Source organism: Salvelinus alpinus, chromosome 24 (genome assembly GCF_045679555.1).
Source record: "Salvelinus alpinus chromosome 24, SLU_Salpinus.1, whole genome shotgun sequence".
Lineage (NCBI taxonomy): Eukaryota > Metazoa > Chordata > Actinopteri > Salmoniformes > Salmonidae > Salvelinus > Salvelinus alpinus.
Genome location: NC_092109.1, coordinates 5,515,361 through 5,524,720, shown reverse-complemented (window position 1 = coordinate 5,524,720; position 9,360 = coordinate 5,515,361). Strand labels below are relative to the sequence as shown.

At 44.8% G+C, this 9,360-nt stretch overlaps 1 long non-coding RNA gene across 1 annotated transcript in view; it reads left to right on the top strand.

Moving 5' to 3' along the window:
- The window catches only part of LOC139551928 (uncharacterized), a 225,725-nt gene that overhangs the window by 45,873 nt on the left and 170,492 nt on the right, over positions 1-9,360 (top strand). The window lies entirely within an intron of this gene.

Genomic DNA, 9,360 nt, shown 5'->3' with positions numbered 1-9,360 from the left:
TACGATCCAAGATGGCGTAGCAGTGTAGACGTGTTTCTTTAGTCCTCTCGTGTACGTTCGTATTTTTTCGTATTTCTTGTATATATTTTAACATTTTTTTTCTATCTCTTTTCGATTTTTAATTCGATTATACCTTCCGGTAACCTACCTCACCCAATGTGATACGGAATCGCTATTATTTTTTAACTTTGGAACACTTTCAAGAACCCCCAGTAGCTAACCAGCTAATCAGCTACAAGCTAATTTAGCCATTTTTTGCCGCTGCTAGCAGCTTTTACCTTCTGCACAGACACCAGCCCTGTTATTAGCCTGGATATTACTCACCAATTTACCAGCATCGGACTGTCTCTCGACAACAACGCCGGATTCCTGCCGTAATCCCTGAGCCACTACTTCTGATCCTCACAGCTAGCTTGCAGCTAGCGCAGCTAGCGCCACTGCCACGAAGCTAGCACCAGTTAGCAAACACAATTCTACAATTCACAACCTCTCTTTCGCCATCGCCATCCGGCTTGGATTCTCTGTCGACACGACCACGTCTGGTCTGCAGACGAATACCCCATCCGCTGTGCCCTCAACCGGCCTCCGTCTGAGCAGACCCCCTCCGTCTGAGCAGACCACCCCCCGGGCTACTAACTTTAAACGCCGCGTGCTAGCTTAGTGGAGGCCTCCCTGCTCCATCTACGGCTGCCCCCTGGACACTATGATCACTTGGCTACATAGCTGATGCCTGCTTGACTGTCCATTAATTCACGGTACTCCATTCTGTTTATTTGTGTTTTATCTGTCGGCTCTGTGCTTTAACTCAGGATCTGTGTGTAGTTAATCCGACCCTCTCTGCCTAGTCGTCGCCATTTTTACCTGTTGTTGCTGTGTTAGTGGACTAGCTGCTGTTATCTTACCTGTTGTTTTAGCTAGCTCTCCCAATCAAGACCTGCAATCACTTTATGCCTTATTGTATGTCTCTCTCAAATATCAATATGCCTTGCATACTGTTGTTCAGGCTAGTTATCATTATCATTGTTTTGGTTTGCAATGGACCCCGTAGTTCCACTCTCCGTACCTCTGATACCTCCTTTGTCCCACCCCCCACACATGCGGTGACCTCACCCATTGAGACCAGCATGTCCAGAGATACAACCTCTCTTATCATCACCCAGTGCCTGGGCTTGCCTCCGCTGTACCCGTGCCCCACCATACCCCTGTCTGCACATTATGCCCAGAATCTATTCTACCACGCCCATAAATCTGCTCCTTTTATTCTTTGTCCCCAACGCTCTAGGCGACCAGTTTTGATAGCCTTTAGCCGCACCCTCATCCTACTACTCCTCTGTTCCACGGGTGATGTGGAGGTAAACCCAGGCCCTGCATGTCCCCAGTCACCCTCATTTGTTGACTTCTGTGATCGAAAAAGCCTTGGCCTCATGCATGTCAACATCAGAAGCCTCCTCCCTAAGTTTGCCTTACTCACCGCTTTAGCACACTCTGCCAACCCTGATGTCCTTGCCGTGTCCGAATCCTGGCTTAGGAAGGCCACCAAAAATTCTGAGATTTCCATACCCAACTATAACACTTTCCGTCAAGATAGAACTGCCAAAGGGGGAGGAGTTGCAATCTACTGCAGAGATAGCCTGCAAAGTTCTGTCATACTTTCCAGGTCTATGCCCAAACAGTTCGAACTTCTAATTTTAAAAATTAATCTCTCCAGAAATAAGTCTCTCACTGTTGCCGCCTGCTACCGACCCCCCTCAGCTCCCAGCTGTGCCCTGGACACCATCTGTGAATTGATCGCTCCCCATCTAGCTTCAGAGTTTGTTCTGTTAGGTGACCTAAACTGGGATATGCTTAACACCCCGGCAGTCCTACAATCCAAGCTTGATGCCCTCAATCTCACACAAATCATCAAGGAACCCACCAGGTACAACCCTAAATCCGTAAACATGGGCACCCTAATAGACATTATCCTGACCAACCTGCCCTCCAAATACACCTCTGCTGTCTTCAATCAAGATCTCAGCGATCACTGCCTCATTGCCTGTATCCGCCACGGGTCCGCGGTCAAACGACCACCCCTCATCACTGTCAAACGCTCCCTAAAACACTTCTGCGAGCAGGCCTTTCTAATCGACCTGGCCCGGGTACCCTGGAAGGATATTGACCTCATCCCGTCAGTTGAGGATGCCTGGTCATTCTTTAAAAGTTACTTCCTCACCATATTAGACAAGCATGCTCCGTTCAAAAAATGCAGAACCAAGAACAGATATAGCCCTTGGTTCACTCCAGACCTGACTGCCCTCGACCAGCACAAAAACATCCTGTGGCGAACTGCAATAGCATCGAAGAGCCCCCGCGATATGCAACTGTTCAGGGAAGTCAGGAACCAATACACGCAGTCAGTCAGGAAAGCAAAGGCCAGCTTTTTCAAGCAGAAATTTGCATCCTGTAGCTCTAACTCCAAAAAGTTCTGGGATACTGTAAAGTCCATGGAAAACAAGAGCACCTCCTCCCAGCTGCCCACTGCACTGAGGCTAGGTAACACGGTCACCACTGATAAGTCCGTGATAATCGAAAACTTCAACAAACATTTCTCAATGGCTGGCCATGCCTTCCTCCTGGCGACTCCAACCTTGGCCAACAGCCCCGCCCCCCCCGCTGCTACTCGCCCAAGCCTCCCCAGCTTCTCCTTTACCCATATCCAGATAACAGATGTTCTGAAAGAGCTGGAAAACCTGGACCCATACAAATCAGCTGGGCTTGACAATCTGGACCCCCTATTTCTGAAACTGTCCGCCGCCATTGTCGCACCCCCTATTACCAGCCTGTTCAACCTCTCCTTCGTATCATCTGAGATCCCCAAGGATTGGAAAGCTGCCGCGGTCATCCCCCTCTTCAAAGGGGGAGACACCCTGGACCCAAACTGTTACAGACCTATATCCATCCTGCCCTGCCTATCTAAGGTCTTCGAAAGCCAAGTCAACAAACAGATCACTGACCATCTCGAATCCCACCGTACCTTCTCCGCTGTGCAATCCGGTTTCCGAGCCGGTCACGGGTGCACCTCAGCCACGCTCAAGGTACTAAACGATATCATAACCGCCATCGATAAAAGACATTACTGTGCAGCCGTCTTCATCGACCTGGCCAAGGCTTTCGACTCTGTCAATCACCATATTCTTATCGGCAGACTCAGTAGCCTCGGTTTTTCTAATGACTGCCTTGCCTGGTTCACCAACTACTTTGCAGACAGAGTTCAGTGTGTCAAATCGGAGGGCATGTTGTCCGGTCCTCTGGCAGTCTCTATGGGGGTACCACAGGGTTCAATTCTCGGGCCGACTCTTTTCTCTGTATACATCAATGATGTTGCTCTTGCTGCGGGCGATTCCCTGATCCACCTCTACGCAGACGACACCATTCTATATACTTCCGGCCCTTCCTTGGACACTGTGCTATCTAACCTCCAAACGAGCTTCAATGCCATACAACACTCCTTCCGTGGCCTCCAACTGCTCTTAAACGCTAGTAAAACCAAATGCATGCTTTTCAACCGGTCGCTGCCTGCACCCGCACGCCCGACTAGCATCACCACCCTGGACGGTTCCGACCTAGAATATGTGGACATCTATAAGTACCTAGGTGTCTGGCTAGACTGCAAACTCTCCTTCCAGACTCATATCAAACATCTCCAATCCAAAATCAAATCAAGAATCGGCTTTCTATTCCGCAACAAAGCCTCCTTCACTCACGCCGCCAAACTTACCCTAGTAAAACTGACTATCCTACCGATCCTCGACTTCGGCGATGTCATCTACAAAATAGCTTCCAATACTCTACTCAGCAAACTGGATGCAGTTTATCACAGTGCCATTCGTTTTGTTACTAAAGCACCTTATACGACCCACCACTGCGACCTGTATGCCCTAGTCGGCTGGCCCTCGCTACATGTTCGTCGTCAGACCCACTGGCTCCAGGTCATCTACAAGGCTATGCTAGGTAAAGTGCCGCCTTATCTCAGTTCACTGGTCACGATGGCTACACCCACCCGCAGCACGCGCTCCAGCAGGTGTATCTCACTGATCATCCCTAAAGCCAAAACCTCATTTGGACGCCTTTCCTTCCAGTTCTCTGCTGCCTGCGACTGGAACGAATTGCAAAAATCTCTGAAGTTGGAGACTTTTATCTCCCTCAACAACTTTAAAAATCTGCTATCCGAGCAGCTAACCGATCGCTGCAGCTGTACATAGTCCATCTGTAAACTACCCACCCAATTTACCTACCTCACCCCCCATACTGCTTTTATTTATTTACTTTTCTGCTCTTTTGCACACCAGTATCTCTTCTTGCACATGATCATCTGATGATTTATCACTCCAGTGTTAATCTGCTAAATTGTAATTATTCGATTTATTGCCTACCTCATGCCTTTTGCACACATTGTATATAGATTCTCTTTTTTTTCTACCATGTTATTGACTTGTTTATTGTTTACTCCATGTGTAACTCTGTGTTGTCTGTTCACACTGCTATGCTTTATCTTGGCCAGGTCGCAGTTGCAAATGAGAACTTGTTCTCAACTAGCCTACCTGGTTAAATAAAGGTGAAAAAAATAAATAATAATAAAATAAATACAACACCTGTAAGGTCCCTCATTCAAGTATTGAATTTCAAGCACAGATTCAACTTCAAATATCAAGGAGCCTTTTGAAAGCCTCTTAAAAGGGCAATGATTGATAGATCTGTAACAATATCAAATCAGAAATGTAATATCTCTTTAAGCACGGTCAAGTTAATAATTATACTGTGAATTATGTATTAAACCACCCAAAAAATATCAAAGATACATTTGTCCTTCCGAACTGAGCTAAAGGACAGGCATGAAGCTGCTATGGTGACCAGTGAGCTGAGATAAGGCGGGGCTTTACCTAGCAAAGACTTGTAGATGATCTGGAGCCAGTGGGTTTGGCGACGAATAATGAAGCGAGGGCCAAGAAACGAGAGCATACGGGTCGCAGTGGTGGGTAGTATATGGGGCTTTGGTGACAAAATGGATGGCACTGTGATAGACTTCATCCAATTTGCTGAGTAGAGTGTTGGAGGCTATTTTGTAAATGACATCGCCGAAGTCAAGGATCGGTAGCATAGTCAGTTTTACGAGGGTATGTTTGGCAGCATGAGTGAAGGATGCTTTGTTGCGAAATAGCCGATTCTAGATTTAATTTTGGATTGGAGATGCTTAATGTGAGTCTAGAAGGAGAGTTTACAGTCTAACCAGACACCTAGGTATTTGTAGTTGTCCACATATTCTAGGTCAGAACCGTCCAGAGTAGTGATGCTAGAAGGGCGGGCGGGTGCAGGCAGCGATCGGTTGAAGAGCATGCATTTAGTTTTACTAGCATTTAAGAGCAGTTGGAGGCCACGGAAGAAGTGTTGTATGGCATGGAAGCTCCTCTGGAGGTTTGTTAACACAGTGTCCAAAGAAGGGCCAGAAGTATACCCGAATGGTGTCGTCTGCGTAGAGGTGTTAAAGGCTTGTTAAAGGAATCATAAGTGCATGTGATACCAAAGAACCGAATGATATTTCATTTATGGCTAGTCACCATGTAATTCTAATACTCACTTTCCAACCAGACCATCAGGTCAGTGAGTGTGATGGATTAGCTACAGTAAATTACTGTGAAGTTTACAATTACACACTTGTGGTGAAATCCTGCATGGGGCCTTCACCGTGCATGGCCACTTCAAGAGCGCATCAGCAGTCAGAAAGGAGGAAATGAAGATCGCTCTCCCGGCTCTCTGGGAGCGAGCTCTCGGTCGGCGCTGCAGTTCGATTGTGCTTGCAATGCTGCAGAAGTCTTGTTTAGTTTCAGCGTGCTTAGTTGTAAAGTGTTTAATTCGACCATCAGTGTACCGCTCGCTCTAGGTCGTGGTTGTTATCTTTTGGGACTGCACTATTGATTGCATGGATTAGTAGCGACGTTGTTGCGAAGCTTTGACGCAAACCATTATTTATGTCACCTGTTAAATCTACTTCAATCACAGTAGATGAAGTGGAGTAGACAAGTTAAAGACATATTTTTAAGCTTTGAGACAATTGAGACATGAATTGTGTGTGTGCCACTCAGAGGGGGAATGGGAAAGACAAAAGATTTCCGTGCCTTTGAACGGGGTATAGTAGCAGGTGCCAGGTGCACTGGTTTGAGTGTGTCAAGAGTTGCAACGCTGCTAGGTGTTTCACGTTCAACAGTTTCCTGTGTGTATCAAGAATGGTCCACCACCCAAAAGACATACAGCCAACTTGACACAACTGTGGGAAGCGTTGGAGTCAACATGGTCCAGCATCCCAGTGGAATGCTTTCGACAGCTTGTAGAATCCTTGCCCCGACACTGAAGCTGTTCTGAGGGCAAAAAGGGGTACAACTCAATACTAGGAAGGTGTTCCTAATTTTTGTGTTCTTGCTAACAAATAACCATCTGGTGGCACTGTTGAGATTATTGTACTCCGGAACGAAAGGTTGCAAATTCAAATCCCGAGAGCATTTATGCACACTTAATGCTGGATTTGATCAGATCCAAGCGAGTGGACACTGGCATGGCGGTTGTGTTAGAGCTTTCAAATCCACAAGCGTCTCCCAGCGTTATCCCTGAAGCTGATATTGCTATTGGCAGCCGGAGCTCCGTTAAGAGAAATCCCATGCAGCCTTGTTTACACGTTGGATCACTGGAATGTGATTTGTAATATACACCTTAATAAGGCTGATACAAATCCTCATTATTTTATTTTAATCATTTCACAGCTATAACGAGGTAACACCTCTAACACATGTACACCCCTGACACTGCCAAAACACGTGTTTTTCACAGGTTTACCCTTAATCTGATTGAATCTAGGCCTTAATGTCAAGAGTCCCTGAGCACTGTTACTTTTCAGCTGGTGTTGTCACATAATCGCACAGTTATTGACTTCATTCTGGGCAAATTTTAGTAAAGTGCAGAAATGTATTCTTTATTTTCTGTGTACTTCCTGAATACAGTTTGTTGTATAATTACTGACAAAATACAGTTCAGCTGTAGAAACACATTAAGTTATTTCCACTATTTTCACAGCAACTCAGTATCCGATAACTTTCAATAAAATTACAGGACTTTTTTTCAAGGTATTCTATAAGGTTAAATACAATTGCAAGTGAGGCATAGCAAGTTAATTTGCAGGACGGGCCAAAAGGTAACCAAGTGCAATGCGACTGACAGTAAATATATAGCAAAACACTAATACGGTATCCTATTACTGTGTAAATGTACCGTAAAATGACTATAGAAAGTACCACAAAATTAACATGAAACTACACTGTTAGCCATTGCTGTTATCACATGTTGAACCACAATTTCACAAGTGGAAAATCACTTGATTTCACATGTGCAAACTGGTTTTTGGAACACTTTGCATGTGACATTTCACATGTTTTTGGAAAATTAAACACATCACATGTTTTTAAATGTGCAACTCCATGTGTTATCACTGTTATCACTGCTAAAATAAGAACCCACCAGAGATTTTAACTGACAACTTCTGTCACACCCTGATCTGTTTTACCTGTCTTTGTGATTGTCTCCACCCACCTCCAGGTGTCACCTGTTTTCCTCATTAGTCCCTGGGTACTTATTCCTGTGTTCTCTGCTTGTCTGTTGCCACATTGTCTTGTTTGTCAAGTCAACCAGAGTGGTTTTCCTGGTCTCCCGCTTTTGATAGTCCTCCCGGTTGTGACCTTGCCTGTCTGGACTTTGAACCCGCCTGCCTGATCATGCAGCCTGCCCTGACCTGACCTTGAGCCTGCCTGCCTGCCACTCTGTACCTACTGGACTCTGACCTGATTTTGCTATTTTGCCTATCCACAACCATCATCTTGCCTACTCCTTGGATTATAATAAACAACAAAGACTCAAACCATCTGCATCCCGTGTCTGCATCTGGGTCTCGCCTTGTGCCCTTATAACTTCTGGGTTTCAGGTACACTGATCTTTCTGCTGCGCCTCAAAGTCTGGCACATTCCCCTAAACATTCATTACCTATAATATATCTCTGCACTTAGCAAAAGGTTGCTATCTGCACTGCTATTTTATAATTTATTTGGACTATTCTCTCATCTTTGATTTGATTTAAAGAATTTGAGGGTTTTGGCCCATTTTTTTTTTTTCTGTGCAAAAATGTATCATATATTTTTTTTTAAATGTTTGACAGACTGCAGAACACCAGAAAATCAGCTATGAGTGATTTTTAATTTTGGAATTCTGTTCCAAGTATTCCTACGCATCATAGAGAGATGAAAACCTTCCTAATATTTGTCGGGGCATGGTGTTCCACAGGGATGCTGGACCATGTTGACTCCAATGCTTCCCACAGATGTTAAGTTGGCTGAATGTCCTTTGGGTGGTGGACCACTCTTGATATACACGAGAAACTTTTGAGCGCAAAAAACCCAGCAGTATTGCAGTTCTTGACACTCAAACCGGTGCACCTGTCTACCTACTACCATGCCCCGTTCAAAGGCACTTAAATATTTTGTCTTACCCAAACCGTCTGAATGGCACACAAACACAATCCATGTCTCAAGTCTTAAAATTCTGTCTTTATCCTGTCTCCTCCCCTTCATCTACACTGATTTGAAGTGGATTTAACAGGTGACATCAATAAGGGGTCATAGCTTTCACCTGGTCAGTCTGTCATGGAAAGAGCAGGTGTTCCTAACGTTTTGTACACTCCGTGTATGTGATCGTATACGAGCAAGGTTCTTTCGGTCAATTTGCAGTCCACACATTTTCTGTTATGATGTTCTGGCCCACCTGAACATCAGCTCAAGAAAAAAATCGGCCCGCGGCTGAATCTCGTTGATTATGCCTGTATGATATTGCTACTTTTTCATGTAGTTAGCCTAATACATAGTAAATACTTGAGTGTAACAGCTCTTGATGGAATGAAGAAACAAGTAGAAGTAGTTAGATTTTTCTCTATTGCAAGATAGAAATGTAGTAAAAAGACTAAGCCTACTATATTGTTAACAAATAATAGTACATTTCAATTAAAACACACACATACATTCATGCTACAAACCCATCACAACTGCTTCTTCCCAGGGCTGTCGTGCACCCCAAAGATCTGAGGGGCACAACGTACGTGAGGATGGTTGGAGATTTTAGCATTTTTCAAACACCTGAAACAGCCTTTTCCAACAATCTAGAGCCATAGTCATTATGCTTAACCATAACTCCCTTGTCTGTATCCTCCTGACTGGTGGTTCTTGTTTTTAAAATAAACAAAATGTGCTTCTCTGAATCGCTGCTAAAATCTGGGTAAAAGATTGAAAGGAA